The following is a 20,720-nucleotide window of genomic DNA, read 5'->3' on the forward strand; positions in this document are numbered from 1 at the left end:
CCGACCCAGACCCACAACCGGCTCAGAAATAACCCGGCTGCGGCCGCCTTAGAGAAGAACCGGCTTAGACAAAGGCCCGGCGCCTGCGGTCGGCGCGCGGGGGAGGAGGAGCGCTGCCCGGCGCAGGCGCAGACGATCGCGGCCCCCGCCTCAGGCCGCCCGGCGGCCTCGCCTCACTCCCACCCCAGCCCATCGCCTGGTCGGCCGCTCTGACTCACCGTCCCGAGCCGTGCCCATGAGCTGGTCCAGCAGGGCCCGCATCTGCGCCTGGGCGGACATGGTAGCGGGCAGGGGCGACGGGGGCGGCCGCGACGGCTTGTCTCAGGGCGGCAGCGGCAGCGGCGGCGGCAGCAGCACCGACAGCGGCAGCGACAAAAGATGGTCGCGTCGGCCTCGAGCCCACTCGGCTCTTTCCCGCCGCGGGGGACGCCGGGAGGAAGTACGTCGGCTCCGGCGCACGGCCGGCTGGGAAATGTAGTTTCCGGGGTGGCTGCTTGGGGAGGTTGAGGCTCCGAGTAGTCTGCTCAAGTTGTCCAACGGCGGAACCAAAATCCCAAACCTGATTTTTACTCTAGAGCCCCAGGATCTCAAACGATTCTCTACGGAGGCAAAACTGCATAAAATGAAATGCAGTCAATCAAAAACAAGATAAATCCGTGCTTTTTCTAAGCTAGCCATGAAACCTTGAGCACATTTAGCTCCCCGACACTTGGTTTTTTAAGTCTGTGAAATAAGGATTCTAAGAGTGCCCCTCATATGTTTTTTGTGAAAGTTAAATAAAGCATGGAATTTTATTCATTTTTTATTCATTTTTAACCCTAGCAAGGGTTTTGCTCTGTCGCCCAGACCGTAGTGCAGTGGCGCGACCACCATTCACTGCAGCCTCGACCTTCCCGGCTCCTTATCCTCCCGCTTTAGCCCCGCAAAGTGTCGGGATTATAGGTGTGAGCCACTGTGCCTGGCCATCAATCATGGCATTAATATTAGGTTCTACGATTACAACCTCGAGGTCGTTCCTCTGTGAGCTCCTGGTCTACCATCCCAGGGGCTAAAAAAAGGCATATGCAAGCAATTACTTTATGTGGTAATAGAATTATAGCATGCAGTTATATGTGCATTGTCTCGCATATACTTCTATTGTATTAAATCTTTATTACAAGCCGGGCTTCGTGGCTCATGCCTGTAATCCCAGCACTTTGGGAGGCTGAGGCAGGCGGACCACCTGAGGTCAAGTGTTCGAGAGCAGCCTGGTAGTCCCAGTTACTGGCATGGCTGAGGCAGAAGAATCACTTGAACCCGGGAGGTGGAGGTTGCAGTGAGCCGAGATCACACCATTGCACTCCAGTATGGGCCACAAGAACGAAACTCCCTCTAAAAAAAAAAAAAGACAAGTTTTGTTTTGTTTTGTTTGAGACAGGGTCTTGCTCTGTCACACAGGTTGGAGTGCAGTGACACAATCTCAGCTCAGTGCAGCTTCTGCCTCCCAGGTTCAATTGATTCTCCCACCTCAGCTTCCCAAGTAGTTGGGACTATGGGTGCCTACCACCATGCCTGACTAATTTTTGTTGGCCAGGCTGCTCTCAAATTGATAGGCTTAAGTGATCCAACCCCTTCAGCCTCCCAAAGTGCTGGGATTACAGGCTTGAGCCACCGCACCTGGCCTGTAAGACAAGTTTCTTTTTTTGATTTTTTTCTTTTTTTTTTTTGAGATGGAGGTTTGCCCCTGTAGCCCATGCTGGAGTGCAACGGCATGATCTCCACTGTCTGCAACCCCCACCTCCCAGGTTCCAGCGATTCTTCTGCCTCAGCCTCCTAAAGAGCTGGGATTACAAGCATGAGCCACTGTGCCTGGGCAACAAGTTTTAAATACTGTTCTGAGGCATGACTTTGCTTCCAAATGGCCATTTGAACAAGGGAATTAAACCATCTGAATTACATACTTACTAAACTGCCACGGTTATTAGAAATCAGACAACTGCCAGGCACAGTGGTTCATGCTTGGAATCCCAGCATTTTGGGAGGCCAAAGCAGGAGATCACTTGAGCCCAGGAGTTTAAGACCCACCTGGGTAACATAGCAAAACCCCATCTCTACAAAAAAACTAAAAAAACTAGCTGAGCATGGTGACTTACACCTGCAGTCCTAGCTACTCTGGAGACTGAAGTGAGAGGATCACTTGTGGCTGGGAGGCAGAGGCTGCAGTAAGCTGAGATCCCGCCACTGCACTTGAGCCTGGGCAACAGAGGGAAACCCCATCTTTTTTTTTTTTTTTTTTTTTTGAGGGAATCTCACTCTGTTGTCCATACTGGAGTGCAGTGGTGTGATTTCGGCTCATTGCAACCTCTGCCGCCTGGGGTTCAAGCAATTCTCCTGCCTCAGCCTCCTGAGTAGCTGGGACTACAGGTGCCCACCACCATGCCCAGCTAATTTCTGTATTTTTAGTAGAGACGGAGTTTCACCATGTTGGCCAGGATGGTTTCCATCTCTTGACCTTGTGATCTGCCCACCTCAGCCTCTCAAAGTGCAGGGATTATAAGCGTGAGCCACCACCCTCAGCCTAATTTTGTGTTTGTACTAGAGATGAGGTTTTTCCATGTTGGGCAGGCTGGTCTTGAACTCCCAACCTCAGGTGATCCGCCCACCTTGGCCTCCCCAAGTGCTGGGATTATAGAAGTGAGCCACTGCACCTGGCCTTTTTTTTTTTTTTTTTTCTGGAATGGAGTCTTGCTCTGTTGCCCAGGCTGGAGTGCAGTGGCATGATCTCGGCTCTAGGTTCAAGCAGTTCTCCGGTTTCAGCCTTCCGAACACCTGGGATTACAGGCACGCACCACCATGCCCAGCTAATTTTTGTATTTTTAGTAGAGACGTGGTTTCACCATGCTGGCCAGTCTGGTCTCAAACTCCTAACCTCATGATCTGCCCGCCTCGGCCTTCCAAAGTGTTGGCATTACAGGCATGAGCTACTGTGCCCACCCAAAATCATTATTATTATTATTTTTTTTTTTTTGAGACAGAGTTTTTGCTCTTGTTACCCAGGCCGGAGTGCAATGGCGTGATCTCGGCTCACCGCAACCTCCGCCTCCTAGGTTCAGGCAATTCTCCTGCCTCAGCCTCCTGAGTAGCTGGGATTACAGGCACGCACCACCATGCCCAGCTAATTTTTGTATTTTTAGTAGAGACGGGGTTTCACCTTGTTGACCAGGATGGTCTTGATCTCTTGACCTCATGATCCACCCGCCTCGGCCTCCCAAAGTGCTGCAATTACAGGCGTGAGCCACCGCACCCGGCCAATTATTATTATCATTATTATTATTATTTTTATGTATTTATTTATTTTGAGACAGAGTCTCACTCTGTCGCCAGGTGCCAGGCTGGAGTGCAGTGGCACGATCTCGGCTCACTGCAACCTCTGCCTCCTGGGTTCAAGCAATTCTCCTGCCTCAGCCTCCCGAGTAGCTGGGACTACAGGCACGCACCACCACGCCCAGTTAATTTTTGTATTTTAAGTAGAGACAGGGTTTCACCATGTTGGCTAGGATGGTCTCGATCTCTTGACCTCGTGATCCGCCCGCCTCGGCCTCCCAAAGTGCTGGGATTACAGGCGTGAGCCACCGCGCCCGGCCAATTATTATTATTTTTAATGAATAGAGATGGGAGTCTCACTATGTTGCCCAGGGTGGTCTCAAATTTCTAAGGTCAAGCAATCTTCCTGCCTTGGCCTCCCAAAGTGCTGGGATTACAAGTATGAGCCACCATGCCTCGCCTAGAGTAATTTTTTTTTTCCTTTGAGACAAACGTTTGCTCTGTCGCCTAGGCTAGAGTGTAGTGGCACAATCTAGGCTCACTACAACCTCTGCCTCCTAGGTTCAAGTTATCCTTCTGCCTAAACTTCCTGAGTAGCTGGGATTACAGGTGTATATCACCATGCCCAGCTAATTTTTGTCTTTTCAGTTGAGAAGCGGTTTTGCCATGTTGGCCAGGCTGGCCTCTAACTCCTGAGTTTAAGTGATTTACCCGCCTCGGCCTCCCAAAGTGTTGGGATTACAGACGAGAGCCACTGTGCCTGGTCACAGAGTAATTTTTTTTAGAGTTTGTCTCTCCCATAGTGTTTGACTGCTGATGTCTCTGCTCATTTTTTAGGCTTTGTGGGGTTTTATAATTTTTATTTTTGGGTCTGGCTTCCAAGGGGTCATTCCTGGGTCAGCCTAGTCGGCTGGTCAACCAATAATTATTTAGATTTTGCGCTCAAACACCTTAAAACACTAAGGTTTACACCCTTGCAGAATGATTTGTGTATGGAATAGGAAGTACATTAACATTTTAAGCTGTTTACAAGTCAGCCGCAGCTTTTTCTTTCCACTGGGCCTTCTCTTGGGTGAACTTTTTCCAGGTGCAACTCTAGTTGATGCAGAGACCTGTCAATTAACAAAACAAATTACCTTTCCTCCACACACTGAAGATAAATTGGATAACTTAAATACATACTCTCAGCCAAAAATGGGGAAGATGGCCGTGCACGATGGCTCTTGCCTGTAATTCTAGCACTTTGGGAGGCCCAGGCAGGCGGATCACTTGAACCCAGGAGCTTGAGACCAACCTGGGCAACACAGTGAGACCCTATCTCCAAAAAACAGGAGAAATTCAGCTGGGCATGGTGGAGCCCACCTGTTATTCCAGCTACTCGGGAGTGGAGGCAAGAGGCTTGCTTAAGCGAGTTTTAGATATCCTGATCTGGGTGGGGATTTTTTTTTTTTTTTTGAGACGGAGTCTCACACTGTCACTCAGGCTGTAGTACAGTGGCGCGATCTCGGCCCACTGCTATCTCCGCCTCCTGGGTTCCAGCAATTCTCCTGCCTCAGCCTCCCGAGTAGCTGGAATTACAGGTGTGCGCCACCACGCCCAGCTAATTTTTTTGTATTTTTAGTAGAGACGGCGTTTCACCATGTCGGCCGATTGGTGTGGTATCCTGACCTCGGGATCCGCCCGCCTCGGCCTCCCAAAGTGCTGGGATTACAGGCGTGAACCACCGCACCTGGCCCCTGTTGGGGATTCTAATCGTCATGCCCAATGTTGATCAGCGTGGGGTGTCAGTCGGCACAACCACGCGAGACTCCCAATTGAGCACAATATTTCAAGACCGAAAGTTCGCATCCCCACCGGCAGCAATTCTCCTTGTGGTCAAAGAGGAGAAACGCTGAAAGGAGCACCCGGAGGCTGGGGCGAGGTCGAGAAAGGAGGCGAGAAGAGGACAGCATGGGGAGAAGACGGGGAGGGCTGCGAGGACGGAGCGGGGACGCAGGGAAGGAAAGAGGACGAAGGGGAGCGAACACGGAGAAGGTACGGGAACGGAGCGGGGTGAAGACGTTCAACATTCAATGCGACAGCGACAAACAGGGCGCAGCCAGGTTCCCGGTGGAGGCCACGCCCACGACCGCGTCGCTCAGCAACCCAAGCGGGGCTGCGGGGCGCACTTCCGGCCCAGGTGGCCCGGCTGACCGGAAGTGACGCTGGGGGCGGTGCCTGCGGCGTGGGCGGGTGAGAGGGCGCTGAGGCAGGTGAGTGAGCGCCGCCTCGTCCTCGCGCGTGCACCCCGCTGGGACGCCTCACGGTCTTCCTTTCGCTCTGGGACGTGGGCCCCCTACTTCTGCGACCCCGGCCCGCGGCTTCTCCAGCCCCTCAACCCTCGGCCCTTGGGGGACCCCGTCCGTCCTGCCGCCCCGCCCCTCCGCCTTCCGGAGTCAGGTGCAGGCCTGGAGGCCGCGGCGGGCGCCTGAAGCGGGTCGGCGGCAGCGCCTCTGCACGCTGCTCCTCCCGGGTTTCCCCCATTGCCGCAGCCTGGGCCTCAGTGGCGTTCAGATCAAGCCCCAGTTTTCCTCAAAGTGTATTTTTACGTCCCGGTAGGGAGCTCCCCGCCGTGGCCACGTTTGCTCTTGGTGCCGCCCGGGTTGCCTGAGAGTGGTTATTTATGGTGGAAGAATGTGGGTGAGAAGCCTCTCGGGGGTCAGAGAGGCGTGTCCTCGCTCAGAACGCTGTCTGCAAGCTCGTGCGTCCGGGACCCTGGGACAGCGCCCCGAGCGCAGCCGAGGTTGCTCGTCTGCGGGGAGCAACTCAGGCGTAGCCTGTTGTGTTCTGAGCGAACAGAACACAAGTCTGGAAGGGAGGAAAACACTGTGTGAAAGCGTTCTTGGTTGGCCGAGAGCTGTCAAGGAGAGCGTTTGCCCTTGGTCAGACCGACAGGTTATCAGAGTAGGCAGTTTCGTTTTCTCGTGTTCTAAACCTGGTGATTCCAGCTGGGGAGGCCGTGACCTGCTCGCCTCCATGTATTGGCTCCCGGTGTCTTTCCAGCGTCAGCATCAGATCACACTATTTCATTGCAATTTCAGTCTGCATTCAATTAGAGCAGTTAGAATAACTTAATAAATACTCTCGGAGTGTCTGCAGGGATCCAGGGATGGTTCTACGTGCTGAGGATGTAATACACAACAAAAGAGCTTCCTGTCCTCACGGAGCGTCTGTTCTACCGGAGGGTATAGATAGTAGATTATTTAAGTAAAAAATGGAGCGTGCTAAAGAGGAGGTGCAGAGCAGGGGAGGAGGAAGCAGTGAGCGTGACCCTGGCTTCAAGTGGACATGTATTGGGCATTTTAGCATTTAGAGTCCTTGCCGCACTGGTTGGGATGCTTTACAATTAGTTCAGTTATGGAAGTATTCCACTGGCTTTTTCTCTGGGAAGTCCAAGGAACCAGAAATAAGCTAGGGTCAAGGGCTTGAATGAGATCATCAGGCCAGGTGAGGTTCACAGCTGTAATCCTAGCACTTTGGGAGGCCGAGTCAGGCGGATCACCTGAGATCAGGAGTTCAAGACCAGCCTGGCCAACATGGTGAAAAACATGGTTTTTCTAAAACCTCATCTTTAGAAAAATACAAAAATTAGCCGGGTATGGTGACAGGCATCTGTAATCCCAGCTACTCGGGAGGCTGAGGCAGAATAATCGCTTTTTTTTTTTTTTTTTTTTTTTTTGAGACGGAGTCTTGCTCTGTCGCCAGGCTGGAGTGCAGTGGCGCAATCTCAGCTCACTGCAACCTCCACCTCCTGGGTTCAAGCGATTCTTCCGCCTCAGGCTCCCGAGTAGCTGGGACCACAGGCTCGTGTCACCATGCCCGGCTAAGTTTTGTGTTTTTTTAGTAGAGATAGGGTTTCACCACGTTGGCCAGGATGGTCTAGATCTCTTGATCTCATAATCCGCCCGCCTCGGCCTCCCAAAGTGCTGGGATTACAGGTGTGGGCCAGCGTGCCCCGCCCACTTTTTTTTTTTTTGAGGTGGAATCTAGCTCTGTTGCCCAGGCTGGAGTGCAGTGGTGCTGTCTCATCTCACTGCAACCTCTGCCTATTGGGTTCAAGCAATTCTCCTGCCTCAGCCTCCTCTGTAGCTGGGATTACAGGTGCCCACCATCATGCCCGGCTAATTTTTGTATTTTTTTTTTTTTTATTAAAGACGGGTTTCACTGTGTTGGCCAGGCTAGTCTGGAACTCCTAACCTCACATGATCTGCATGCCTCAGCCTCCCAAAGTGCTGGAATTTCAAGCATGAGCCACCATGTCCACCCCCACAACACACACACCGTGAACATTTTAAAACCACTGTGCCACCACTCATTACTCCTGTGGACAAGAGTGCCTGGTCCTGTGATTTCAGCTGGAGTTCTGACCCTAATCTCTGGGAATTTGATTAGTTAGCTAGGCCTGGGTGAGGAGCACTCCCCAAAGTGGGGTGGTGTCATTCCCACTAGATCGACATTGTCTGAGCAGTTGGGAAAGCAGATATCCGCAAGGGAAACCAGGGTGCTGTTCCTTGAAAGAGAAAGATGTTAGGTAGTCAGAGTGACCCTGACATATGATTTATGCCATCTATTTCTCCTCAACTTTAAAAGTCCTGCAAGCTGTAGATTTCAAAGCAAACAATGAGTGCATTAATAAATTACTCTTCCAAGAAAAGTTTATGATGGCAGATAGCAAGAATGGGACATTTATTCAGACATGTGAATGTGTTTTTGCCAGGTGTTATGCTTTGTTCTTGGGAAACAAAGGCAATAACAATTGTACGTTGTCAGGGTCCTCAAGGAATGGAATGGGGGCGCTCTCCCTAAGCAGCCAGCACCGTGAGGGGCATACCAAGCTGGAGGAGCTGAGGCATCAGAGAAATCGTCCCAGTGGAAATCAGCAGGGTTGGGCGTTAGCACAGCGAAGTTATTGGGAGATGGACAGATGGAGCTAGGGTAAAAGAACAGCAGGATGACGGGGGAAACATGACTGGAACGAATGCTAGGCGTGGGAGTTGGGAAGAGATGATGTTGGAGCCAGAAGCCAAGTAGTAAAGAGATGTGGAACTAAACTAAGGTGTTTGAGCTTTGTTCTCAGTTTTATGAGTCATTCCATGCTTTTTGTTTGTTTGAGATGGAGTCTTGCTCTTTCTCCAGGCTGGAGTGCAGTGGCACAATCTTGGCTCACTACAACCTCCACCTCCCGGGTTCAAGCAATTCTCCTGCCTCAGCCTCCCGAGTAGCTGGGACTACAGGCGTGCACTACCATGCCCAGCTAATTTTTCTATTTTTAGTAGAGACGGGGTTTCACCATGTTGACCAGGATGGTCTTGATCTCTTGACCTTGTGATCCACCTGCCTCAGCCTCCCAAAGTGCTGGGGTTACAGGCATGAACCATCAGACCCGGCCCCTCATTCCAGACTTTTTAAGCAAGGCAATTACATGATCCAGGTGTATTTTAGGAAGATGTCTCTTGCATTGTTTGAGAGGGCCATACAAATCGGGTGAAAAGTTATGAGAATATGACCTAAAGCAGAGACTGTTGAAAGGAGGGGCTCAACTGAAGAGGTAGCTTAGAATCTACCAGACTTGTTGAATGTTTCAAACTATACCATATATCTCCCTCAAATTTGGTCTTTAGGCCAGGCCTGGTGGCTCACACCTGTAATACCAGCAGTTTGGGAGACCCAAGGCGGGCAGATCACTTAAGGTCAGGAGTTCGTGACCAGCCTGACCAACATGGTGAAACCCCATCTCTACTAAAAGATACAAAACTAGGCCGGGCGTGGTGGCTCAGAACTTTGGGCCTGTAATCCCAGAACTTCGGGAGGCTGAGGCCGGTGGATCGCTTGAGGTCAGGAGTTTAAGACTAGCCTGGCAAATATGGTGAAACCCCATCTCTACTAAAATTATAAAAAATTAGCTAGGCATGGTGGCGGGTGCCTGTAATCCCAGCTACTTGGGAGGATGAGGTAGGAGAATTTCTTGAACCCAGGAGGTGGAGGTTGCAGTGAGCCAAGATCATGCCATTGCATTCCAGCCTGGGTGAAAGAGTGAGATTCTGTCTCCAAAAAAAAAAAAAAAACAGAAACAAAACTTAGCCAGGCATGGTGATGGGCACCTGTAATCCAAGCTACTCATGAGGCTGGGGCAGGAGAATTGCTTGAACCCAGGAGGTGGAGGTTGCAGTGAGATTGGAGCCACTGCACTCCAGCCTGAGCAACAGAGCTAAGGAGTAAGATTCCGTCTCAAAAAAAAAAAAAAAAAAAAAAACAACACCCTGCAAACTTGGTGAATTTTGTAACCACTCGAGCTTTGCAGAATTCTTTATGGAACTTAGGTTATCTCAGAATGTCAAAAAAAAAAAAAAAAAGCTGACTCCTAACCAAATCACTATGAAGCAGATGCTGAGAGATCAAAGGAGCAAATGTAAAAATAATCAGAGGTGGGACGTGGGCGAGAAGTGAGCTGGCTTATATATGAAAATGGCTGGCTCTGTGTTGATAACTGTTGGACCTGGGTAATGGGTAAATGGGGCTGGTGTTCTCTACTTGTGTTAATGTGTCGCAGATACGTAGTAAAGGTTTTTTTTTCCTCATTGTATGTAGAAACGATGACTCCCTATGTTGCCCAGGCTGGTTTCAAACACTTGGGGTCAAGTAGTCCTCTCTCCTCAGCCTCTTGAAGTGCTGAGATTGTAGGCATGAGACACCACACCTGGGCCAAAGGTTTTAAAAAGTAATGATAAAAGAAGGAAATTGAGGCTAAGGCTTACTTATTTATTATCTTGTAGTACTGAACAGAAGTGATCTAGTTAGAGCTATACTTTATATTTTTCTTTATCTGCCCCCCGTTTAATGAAGGGCAAAAATGAGTAACATGGCTGGGTGTGCTGGCTCACGCCTGTAACCCCAGCGCTTTGGGAGGCCGAGGTAGACAAATCACTTGAGGTCAGGAGTTGGAGACCAGCCTGGCCAACATAGTGAAACCAAAATACAAAAGTTAGCCAGGCGTGGTGGCAAGCGTCTGTAGTCCCAGCTACTCAGGAGGCTGACGTAGGAGCATTGCTTGAACCCAGGAGGCGGGGGTTACAGTGAGCCGAGATCACGCCATTGCAATCCAGCCTGGGTGACAGAGCCAGACTCTGTCTCAAAAAAAAAAAAAAAACAACCACTGATTTGTGGGGGACTTGCAGGAAATCTGCCTTGGAATTTACGAGAAATGCTTACCCCATGTTATTTTCTAGATAGACTACAAAACTTATTCTGTGTAATAGTTGCCCATCTAAAATGCAGGTAGCCGTTTGCCCACACTTCTTTTAGGAGGCACTGTGAGCCATTCTCAAGTACTTTAAAAGTTTTTTCTTAAGTACTTTAAAAGTTTCTCATTTATGTAAAGGAAAGGAACTGTGTTTAGGCTTTTGAGTGCTGACTGCATCTGCTCTGATACTTGTGCCTTTGTTAAGGAATCATGATCTTTTTTTTTTTGAGACAGAGTCTCGCTATGTTGCCCAGGCTGGAGTGCAATGGTGCAGTCTCAGCTCACTGCAACTTCTGCCTCCTGGGTTCAAGTTATTCTCCAGCCTCAGCCTCCTGAGTAGCTGCGACTATAGGCACACGCCACCATGCCCAGCTAATTTTTGTATTTTTAGTAGAGACCGGGTTTCACCATGTTGGCCAGGAGAGTCCTGGCCTCGTGATCCACCCGCCTCCGCCTCCCAAAGTGCTGGGATCACAGGTGTGAGCTCCGTCACCCAGCTAGAACAATGATCTTTAAAGTGGTTCTTGAAAAATGGTTATGGGCCTGTTCTTTTGTCTTGAGATTATGCTTGGTAAAGAGAGAAATAGCTGCTTGCTGTAAACAGCTGGACACAGTAGCCGTCCTTGTCTGAAATCTGCTTTGCTCAGCTGAAACATCAGTGCTGCCTCATTGGTCACTGTGGGTGTCTCGGAACCTCATGTTGAATTGCTGTCAAATACCCAGAGTGTTCTTTGGTGACACAGCCACATCATGTAAAAATATTTCTTAAGTCATTTGTTTATCTAACAGCTGGCTTTGAGGAGAAGCATTGGGCACACTTGCTACAAAGATTGTTTAGTGATTATGGGTCATGACGTCTGTGGGAAAATTCAGATCCTGAAGCGAAGAGAACCTCTTTTAAATTCTCTTTCATCCATTTAACTGATACTTATTGAGTGCTTGTCTCAGGGGACACAGCAGCCATTTTCTTGCCCTTAAATAGCTTTCTTTCTGCCAGGTAAGAGGACTATGATGAGCGCTTTCAAAGAAAAATCCTGAGTTCTCTGGGGTGGAATGTGGTTAATCAGGTCACCCCAAGCTTACTTAAGGCTTGAGCTGCCACACCTGGGCTTTTTTTTTTTTGAGTCAGACTCTGGCTGTGTTGCTCAGGCTGGAGTGCAATGGCGTGATCTCGGCTCACTGCAACTTCTGCTTCCCAGGTTCAAGCGATTCTCTTGCCTCAGCCTCCAGAGTCGCTGGGACTACAGGCACCTGCCACCACACCTAGCTAACGTTTGTATTTTTAGTAGAGATGAGGTTTCACCATGTTGGCCAGGATAATCTCGATCTCTTGACCTCGTGATCCACCCGCCTCAGCCTCCCAAAATGCTGGGATTACAGGCATGAGCCACCGCGCGTGGCCCAGTAAACTGTTCTTAGAGAAAGAACCCTTGGAGAAAAGGTAAAGACCTGTTACTTCCTTTCTGCCTGTACTCTGGCATTCCTGCCCCACCTTCACCCGCTGAAATGTTAATCAGCTGCACAAACTTTTGCTGGATTTTATTGTTCTTCCTCCTAATCAGAGTTTCCACTCCGATTAGCCTGTGGACTCGCTGGAGGACAGACAGGTGTGGCAGGCTCAGTGGCCTAGAGCAGACCAGTTGCTGAGTGGCTGGTTTACTGATTGTTCTTTTTTTTGAAACAGTCTTGCTCTGTGGCCCAGGCTGGAGTGCAGTGGCGCAGTCTTGGCTCGCTGCATCCTCTGCCTCCCAGGCTGAAGTGATTCTCTTGCTTCAGCCTTCCCAGTAGGTGAAATTACAGGCATGTGCCACCATGCCCGCCTAATTTTGTATTTTTAGTAGAGATGGAGTTTCACCGTGTTGGTCAGGCTGGTTTTGAATTCCTGACCTGTGATCTGCCCACCTTGGCCTCCCAAAGTGCTGGGGTTACAGGCGTGAGTCACTACGCCCGGTGATCTACCTACCTCGGCCTCCCAAAGTGCTGGGGTTACAGGCGTGAGTCACTACGCCCGGCCACTTGCTGTTTTTTTTTTGTTGATTGTTGGTTTTGTTGTTGTTTTTTTATTGTTTTTGTTTTGTTTTCAGACAGAGTCTCACTCTGTGCCACCCAGGCTGGAGGGCAGTGGTATGATCACCGCTCATTGCAACCTCAGCCTCCTGGGCTTAAGTGATTCTCCCACCTCAGCCTCCTGGGTAGCTGAGACCACAGGTGTGTGCCACCACACCAGGCTAATTTTTTTTTTTTTTTAAAGAAACGGTCTTACCATGTTGCCCAGGCTGGTCTTGAACTGAGCTCAAGCAATCCATGCTCCTTGGCCTCCCAAAGTGCCAGGATTACAGGCATGAGACATCGCTCCCAGACTTATTCATGATTTTTTTTTTTTTTTTTTTTGAGACAGAGTTTCACTCTTGTTACCCAGGCTGGAGTGCAATGGCACGATCTCGGCTCACCTCAACCTCTGTCTCCTGGGTTCGAGCAATTCTCCTGCCTCAGCCTCCTGAGTAGCTGGGACTACAGGCATGCACCACCATTCCCAGCTAATTTTTGTATATTTAGTAGAGACAGGGTTTCACCATGTTAACCAGGATGGTCTCGATCTCTTGACCTCGTGATCCACCCGCCTCAGCCTCCCAAAGTGCTGGGATTATAGGCATGAGCCACCAAGCCCGGCCAATGATTTTTTTTTTGAGACGGAGTTTTGGTTTTGTCACCAAGGCTGGAGTGCAATGACGTGATCTCGACTCACCACAACCTCCGCCTCCTGCGTTCAAGCAGTTCTCCTGTCTCAGCCTCCCAAATAGCTGGGATTACAGATATGTGCCACCATACTCAGCTAATTTTGTATTTTTAGTAGAGACCAGGTTTCTCCATGTTGGTCAGGCTGGTCTTGAAGTGATGACCTCAGGTGATCTGCTGACCTCAGCCTTCCAAAGGGCTGGGATTACACGCATGAGCCTTTGCGCCTGGCTTATTAATGATTTTTAAACCAGTTTCTCACAAATTATTTTGATCTTAGATCAGTCTGTGTTTTTCATGAATGCCTTACTGGCTGGCTCACAGTTGTAGAAACCCATGTTTGTCAATTAAAATGATGATCCTCGTTTGGGTGCGGTGGCTCACACCTGTAATCCCAGCACTTTGGGAGGCTGAGGCAGGTAGATCACAAGGTCAGGAGTTCAAGACCAGCCTGGCCAAGATGGTGAAACCCTGGTTCTACTAAAAATAGAAAAATTGGCCAGATGTGGTGGCACATGCCTGTAATCCCAGATACTTGGGAGGCTGAGGCAGGAGAATTTATTGAACCCGGGAAACGGAGGTTGTGGTGAGCTGAGATTGCACCATTGCACTCTAGCCTAGGCAACAAGACTGAAACTCTGTCTCAAAAAAAAAAAAAAAAAAAAAAAGGCTGGGCATGGTGGTTCATGCCTGTAATCCTGGCACTTTGGGGAGCCGAGGCAGGCACATCATGAGGTCAGGAGTTCGAGACCAGCCAGCCAATTTGGTGAAACCCCAGCTCTACTACAAATACAAAAGTTAGCTGGGCTTGGTAGCACGTGCCTGTAATTCCAGCTACTCGTGTGTATGAGGCGGGAGAATTGCTTGAACCTAGGAGGTGGAGTTTGCAGTGAGCCAAGGTTGCACCACTGCACTCCAGCCTGGGCGACAGAGCAAGACTCTGTCTCAGGAAAAAAAAAATGATCCTCCCTAAAATGTTCCCCAGAAATGTTTAGTACCGTTTTCTACCCTGATGTCGGTTAACTCAAGTGGTGGGAGAGTCTTCATGAGGGCACGGTGGGGCCTGTCTGGGAACCCTCCCAGAGTGGAGCCCATGCTGGGTTCAGGTGGGTGCTCATTCGGTTAAGTCAGTCACCTGCTTTGTTTTGATTCTAGTAATCGGGCTTTGCCTTCTGAAGCCTTTGTTTTTATCTTCCCTCACGTATGCGATGCGTCCTATTTCATTCTGCTCTGCAGGTGAGGACACTGGCCATATTGTAGGTGCTCACAAGAGACGGATTGCCCAGATTTCCAACTGTGTTACTAATATGCATTGAGAGAGTTTTTTCCCTTTCTAAGTCATGTTACAGAGATGGTCCGTGCGTGGGAGAAATGTTTGTCCTTTGAGCTAGGCTTTCCAATTCGAAAGGCAGAAATTAAGACAATGACAGTACTTTCTCTGTCCCTGCCACAGAATGTCCAGTTTGGTCTGATTTAACGTGACCAGTCACACAGTAGAAATAAGAGTAGTGTGAATTTTATTTTTCCTTTAATTTTTAGAGGCCACCTTATAACTCGAGCATTCTAGTCACATTCTGGTCACGTTTTTTTCAGAGTGTATACTTTATATACTCTATGCTTGTCCACACAGAGAACACTTCTAGAAGGACCCATAAGAAACTAGTAACATGAGTCTGGGCGCAGTGGCTCATGCCTGTAATCCCAGCACTTTGGGAGGCCGAGGCAGGAGAATTGCCTGAGGTTAGGCATTCAAGACCAGTCTGGCCAACATGGTGAAACCTCATCTCTGCTAAAAACAAAAAAAAATTACCTGGGTATGGTGGCGTGCACCTGTAATCCCAGCTACTCAGGAGGCCGAGGCAGGGGAGTTGCTTGAACCAGGGAGGTGGAGGTTGCAGTGAGCCGTGATCGCGCCACTACGCTCCAGCCTGGGCGACAGAGCGAAACTTCGTCTCAAATAAATAAATGAATGAATGAATGAATGAAACTGGTAACATGCTTCTCCCCCTTGAGCCTGGGAGCCACAAGGTGAAAGGAGATTTACCCTTTTATACTTTCTGAGTTTTGTGGGGTTTTTTGAAACAAGGTCTTGCTCTGTTGCCCAGGCTGGAATGCAGTGACATGGTCACGGCTCACTGCAGCCTTGACCTCCCTGGCTCAAGTAAACCTCCTGCCTCGGCCTCCCAAGTAGTTGGGACTACAGGTGCCCACCACCACACCTGGCTGATTTTTTTTAATTTTTTTGGTAGAAATGAGGCCTCCCCATGTTGCCCAGGCTGGTCTCAAAGTACTGGGCTCAAGTGACCCTCCTGCCTCAGCCTCCCAAAGTGCTGGGATTACAGGTGTGTGTCACTGCACCCAGTCCTTTTAAATGTTGCATATTTTTATTACTGACTTTTTAAAAATTAATCCAAACTACTTTAATAGTAATTGTTTTGGACTGTCCTTTGGTCATAGCTCAGGTATTAGAAAAATGATTAAGTTCAGGTATAACATTAACACAAAAGGCAAAAATAAAAAATAAAAAAATGATTAAGAAAAGGAGCGATTTTATTTATTTTTATTTTTACTTTTTTTTTTTTGAGAGAGTTTCGCTCTGTCGCTCAGGCTGGATTGCAGTGGCGTAATCTCGGCTCACTGCAACCTCTGCCTCCACCACACCCGACTAAGTTTTGTATTTTTAGTAGAGACGAGGTTTCGCCATGTTGGTCAGGCTGGTCTCAAACTCCTGACCTCATGATCTGCTAGTCTCAACCTCCCAAAGTGCTGGGATTACAGGCATGAGCCACCGTGCCCAGCCTTATTTATTTATTTATTGAGACATCTGTCACCCAGGCTAGAGTGCAGTGGCGCCATCTTGCCCCCTGCCCCCGCAGGTTCAAGTGATTCTCCTGCCTTAGTCTCCTGAGTAGCTGGGATTACAGGCACATGCCACCACGCCCAGCTAATTTTTGTATTTTTAGTAGAGCTGGGGTTTCACCATGTTGGTCGAGCTCCTGACCCCGTGATCTGCCTGCCTCATCCTCCCGAAGTGCTGGGATTACAGGCACGAGCCACCGTGCCTGGCCATGCAATTTAATTGACTAGCTTAAGGTCTGTATTTGTATTGACTACTAAGCTTGCTGTGAACTCCAAGGAACAGAAAACCCCTAATACAGGCCCGGGTGGCATCATCAGAGGAAAAGGCCCTTTCCCCCTCTGCCTTGCTTGCTTCCAGACTGGCTGTGCGGGGATGGAGTCTCCACTTGAGGGTCCGGAGATGTCTGGCCATCATCCGGTAGTTAGGGTGGGATGAACCTAACAAGGGCAGACTTCTCAGCCTGTGTTTCTCCACTTGGCTGCACCCTGAAGTCAGCTGGAGAGCGCCAGCAGCCGCTCCTGACTGGGACCTCATGTCCAGAGCAGCCAACTTGGTCCTTCTGAGGTGTGGCATCAGGATTCCAAAAGCACCTAAGTTATTTTCATGTGGAGCCACGGCTGAGAATCGTGTCTTTGGAAGGATCTACGTCCTCACCTGACGTTTGCAGGCTGCCTGAGCTGCACTTTACAAGTGGCTTTACGATCCCTAGATCCGCCTGGGCTTATGAAGACAGATTCGCTGTCCACAGCTCGCAACCAGATGTGCCAGCAGGAGTCAACATGGAGTGAGCGCTTCCTCTAGGGACTACCGTGACCAGGTAGGCCAGGACTCTTCAGATTCCTGCTGCTGGTGGTTGATGCCCCCCCACCCCCCACCGAGTAGTGCTTTCCTGCACGTTTTCTTTTCTTTTCTTTTTTTCTGTTTTTGAGAGAGTTTCGCTCTTACTGTCCAGGCTGGAGTGCAGTGCAATGGCACGATCTCAGCTCACTGCATACTCTGCCTCCCTGATTCAAGCAATTCTCTTGCCTCAGTCTCCCTAGTAGCTGGGATTACAGGTGGATACCACAACACCCAGCTAACTTTTTTTATTTTTAGTAGAGATGGGGTTTCACCATGTTGGTCAGGCTGGTTTCGAACTCCTGACCTCAGGAGATCCACTTGCCGCAGCCTCCCAAAGTGCTGGGATTACAGGTGTGAGCCATTGCACCCAGCCATCCTGCATGTTTCCTTAGATGCTCTGGCTCCCGGCAAATGAGGACAGCTGAGGCTCAGAGCTCGAATTTCTTGGCTGCAATTTTAAAGCTCTTAAGTTTAAAGCCTTAAAGATAGAAATCCAGAATTTTAGCATTCTGGTTCTCATTCCATTTTCTTTCCTTTGCCAAAGGAATCTATGTTTTAAACACTTCACACATCCCTTCGCTGGGTACATGGTGGCTAAATTTGCTGAACAAACGACAGTCTCCTCTTGTTCACGCCCTGGCCCCAGCCCCTCGGGCCCCAGCAACGAGACACTCGCACGTTCTTTTGCTGGCTTTTTCCGCAGTTACCTTTCTAGACAACCCATGCCCTGCCTTCCCCACCCCCATGCCAGCTGCTTGGGTTTAATGAGGTCCTTGGTCATGACTCATTGTTTGATTTTCCATGGTCTAACTCATTACCTTTGATAAGCACACCTTTTCTGACTTCTAACAGGCTAAAACTTAAGCCTCAGCACTTAGGAGAATGCACACATTTTTTTTAAATTGTGGTAAAGTGTACATAACATAAAATTTGCCATTAGTGACATTTGGTACATTCATAACATTTTGTAACCGTCACCACTATTTTCATCACCCCACAACACCTGGCAACCACGAATCTGCCTTCTGCCTCTATGGATTTGCCTATTCTGGGCATTGCAGAGAATTGGAATCACACCACAGGTGACCTTGGTGTCGTAGTTATTTAATTTAGCATAATTTTATAACGTGTCAGAATTTTATTTGCGTTTCTGTGGTGGGTTTTTTATTTGTCTGTTTGTTTTTTGAGACAGGGTCTCGCTCTGTCACCGAGGCGGGAGCACAGTGGTGTGATCTCCGCTTACATAGCCTCTGCTCCCCCTGGGCTCAAGTGATCTTTTTTTTTTTAGCAGAGTCTCACTTTTTCACCCAGGCTGGAGTGCAATGGCATGATCTGGGCTCACTGCAGCCTCCACCTCCTGAGTTCAAGTGATTCTCTTGCCTCAGCCTCCCAAGTAACTGAGATTACAGGCAAGTGCCACCACACCTGGCTGATTTTTGTATTTTTTGTAGAGATGGGGTTTCACTGTGTTGTCTAGGCTGGTCTCGAATTCCTGACCTTAGGTGATCCACCCACCTGTGCCTCCCAAAGTCAAGTGATTTTTCTGCAGCAGCCTCCGGGGTAGCTGGGACCACACGTGAGTGCCACCATACCTGTTAATTTTTTTGGTATTTTTAGTAGAGACAGAGTCTTGCCATGTTGTCCAGGCTGGTCTTGAACTCCCGAGCTCAAGCAATTTGCTGCTTGGCGTCTCAAAGTGCTGCAATTACAGGCATGAGTCACCACACCTAGCCAGGTTTTTTTTTTTAAGAGATGGAGTCTGGCTCTGTTGCTCAGGCTAGAGTGCAGTGGTATGATCAGAGCTCACTGCTGCCTTGAGCAAACTTCAAGGGATCCTCTGCCCTGGCTTCCCAAACCGCTGACATTAAGGGCATGAGCCACCCTGCTGGCCAAGTTTCTGGTTTTTTGTTTTGTTTTGTTTTTTTATAGAGACAGGGTTCACCATGGCCAGGATGGTCTCGATCTCCTGATCTCATGATCCACATGTCTTGGCCTCCCAAAGTGCTGGGATTACAGGCGTGAGTTACCACGCCCATCCTGTTTTTTTTTTTTTTTTTGGAGACAGTGTAGCTCTTGTTGCCAAGGCTGGAGTGCAATGGAGCAATCTCTGCTTACCGCAACCTCCGCCTCCTGGATTCAAGTGATTGTCCTGCCTCCCAAGAAGCTTGGATTACGGGCATGTGCCACCAGGCCCACCTAAGTTTGTATTTTTAGTAGAGATAGGGTTTTTCCTTGTTGGTCAGGCTGGTCTTAAGCTCCCAACCCCAGGTAATCCACCAGCCTTGGCCTCCAAAAGTGTTGGGATTACAGGCATGAGCCACCATGCCCGGCCCCCGTCTCTATGTTTAATTCTTGGGGATGTATACCTAGGACTGGAATTGCTAGAGAATACAGTAATTCTATATTTAGCTTTGTTAGGCTCTGCCAGGCGGTGTTTCACAGCAGCTGCATCATTTCTCAGTCCCACCAGCGATGTACCAGGGTTCCGATTTCTCCACATCCTCACCCAGACTTGTCGTTTTTCGTTTTTAAAATTAAAGCCATTCTACTGGGTATACACAGGTTTTAAAATGAATTATTTTTATTAGACAATTAGGGAAAGACAAAGTCAGGAGTAAACAGTTGAAACATAAGCCAGCAGTCCCTTATCTCTCTGTCTCCCTGACCCTTCCCCAGAGGGTGCGGCTTCAGCTCTCAGCACTCCCTCGCTGACCTCTGTACCCCCTCTTTCACCCCTCCCTTTGTCGTGAACTGTTGACTTCCTTTTGGGTAGATGAAGATTATACCGCAAATCTGCATGATCATGTCCAGTTTCTCAGTATTTTGTGTTAGGGCTTCAGTTTGGCTGTTTAAAAGGGGCCAAAATAACAAAAATCTTGCCGGAGACAAAATGGAAGTTTGTTTTTTTCTCATTTAATACAGTGGAAGCAGCTCAGGCTGGGTGGTGGTGGTTAGCAGATATCAGGGGCCTCGTGCCTTTCCCATCTTCAAACGTATCTTCTGTTTTGTCTCTAAGACGGTGACTGCCGGTTTCACCACCGCGTCAACCCCCAATCCAGCCAGCAGGAGGGGACCGGGATGAGGAGAGGGCATGTTTTTCCCCTTCAGAGTCAGGGCTCAGAAGTTAGCTCAGCCCTGAGCTCACTCCACACAGCTGTCCTCTGTCCTCCCCATGGACTTCCGTTTGAACAGACTTTATTTTTTTCTTGTCTGTGTTTATCGTGAACATATTTTATTAATAATAGTTAGCTAGTGTTTGAATGTTACTCTGTATCAAATGATCTTATAAATGCTTCATATGCATTTAATTAATCCTTAGTATGGGCTTCTAAGGTAGATATTATTTCTTTTACAGATAAGGAAACTGAGGCACAGTTCAGTCAAAGCACGTGTCCTGGTCACACAGCTAGAGAGGTGCAAGGCTGCCTGCCTAGAGCCCATCTTGACTCAGGGTGCTTTGAATTTTGGGTCTTTGGCCCTCCAGGGAGCCCATGTGTGTGCACCTGGGCCACCTTTTCCATCCGTGCTTGAGGCTGGTGGAAGGTCCCTCAGATGGCTCAGATGCTGATTAGGCGGAGCTTAGTTTCACATGCAGGGTGTGGGTTTCCTCATCCCAGCTCATGCCCAGCGCTGCCCTGGAGCTCATTCAGCCGTTCCTGGGTGCAGTAGGCAGGAAGCACCAGCGTGTTCAGGATGAAAATA

At 49.1% G+C, this 20,720-nt stretch overlaps 1 protein-coding gene across 2 annotated transcripts in view; it reads left to right on the forward strand.

The window, feature by feature from the left end:
* Window positions 1-5,496: 5,496 nt before the first annotated feature.
* The window catches only part of FAM234A (family with sequence similarity 234 member A), a 29,591-nt gene continuing 14,367 nt past the window's right edge, over window positions 5,497-20,720 (forward strand). For both annotated transcript variants that reach the window (XM_021675129.2, XM_021675126.2), the window contains exons 1-2: window positions 5,497-5,555; window positions 16,888-16,995. The gene's annotated coding sequence lies outside the window, so the exon portion shown is untranslated. The remainder of the gene's footprint in view (window positions 5,556-16,887; window positions 16,996-20,720) is intronic.

The sequence above is a fragment of the Aotus nancymaae genome, unplaced genomic scaffold (genome assembly GCF_030222135.1).
Source record: "Aotus nancymaae isolate 86718 unplaced genomic scaffold, 86718_ANA_hifiasm-v0.15.2.pri h1tg000049l, whole genome shotgun sequence".
Classification (NCBI taxonomy): Eukaryota; Metazoa; Chordata; class Mammalia; order Primates; family Aotidae; genus Aotus; species Aotus nancymaae.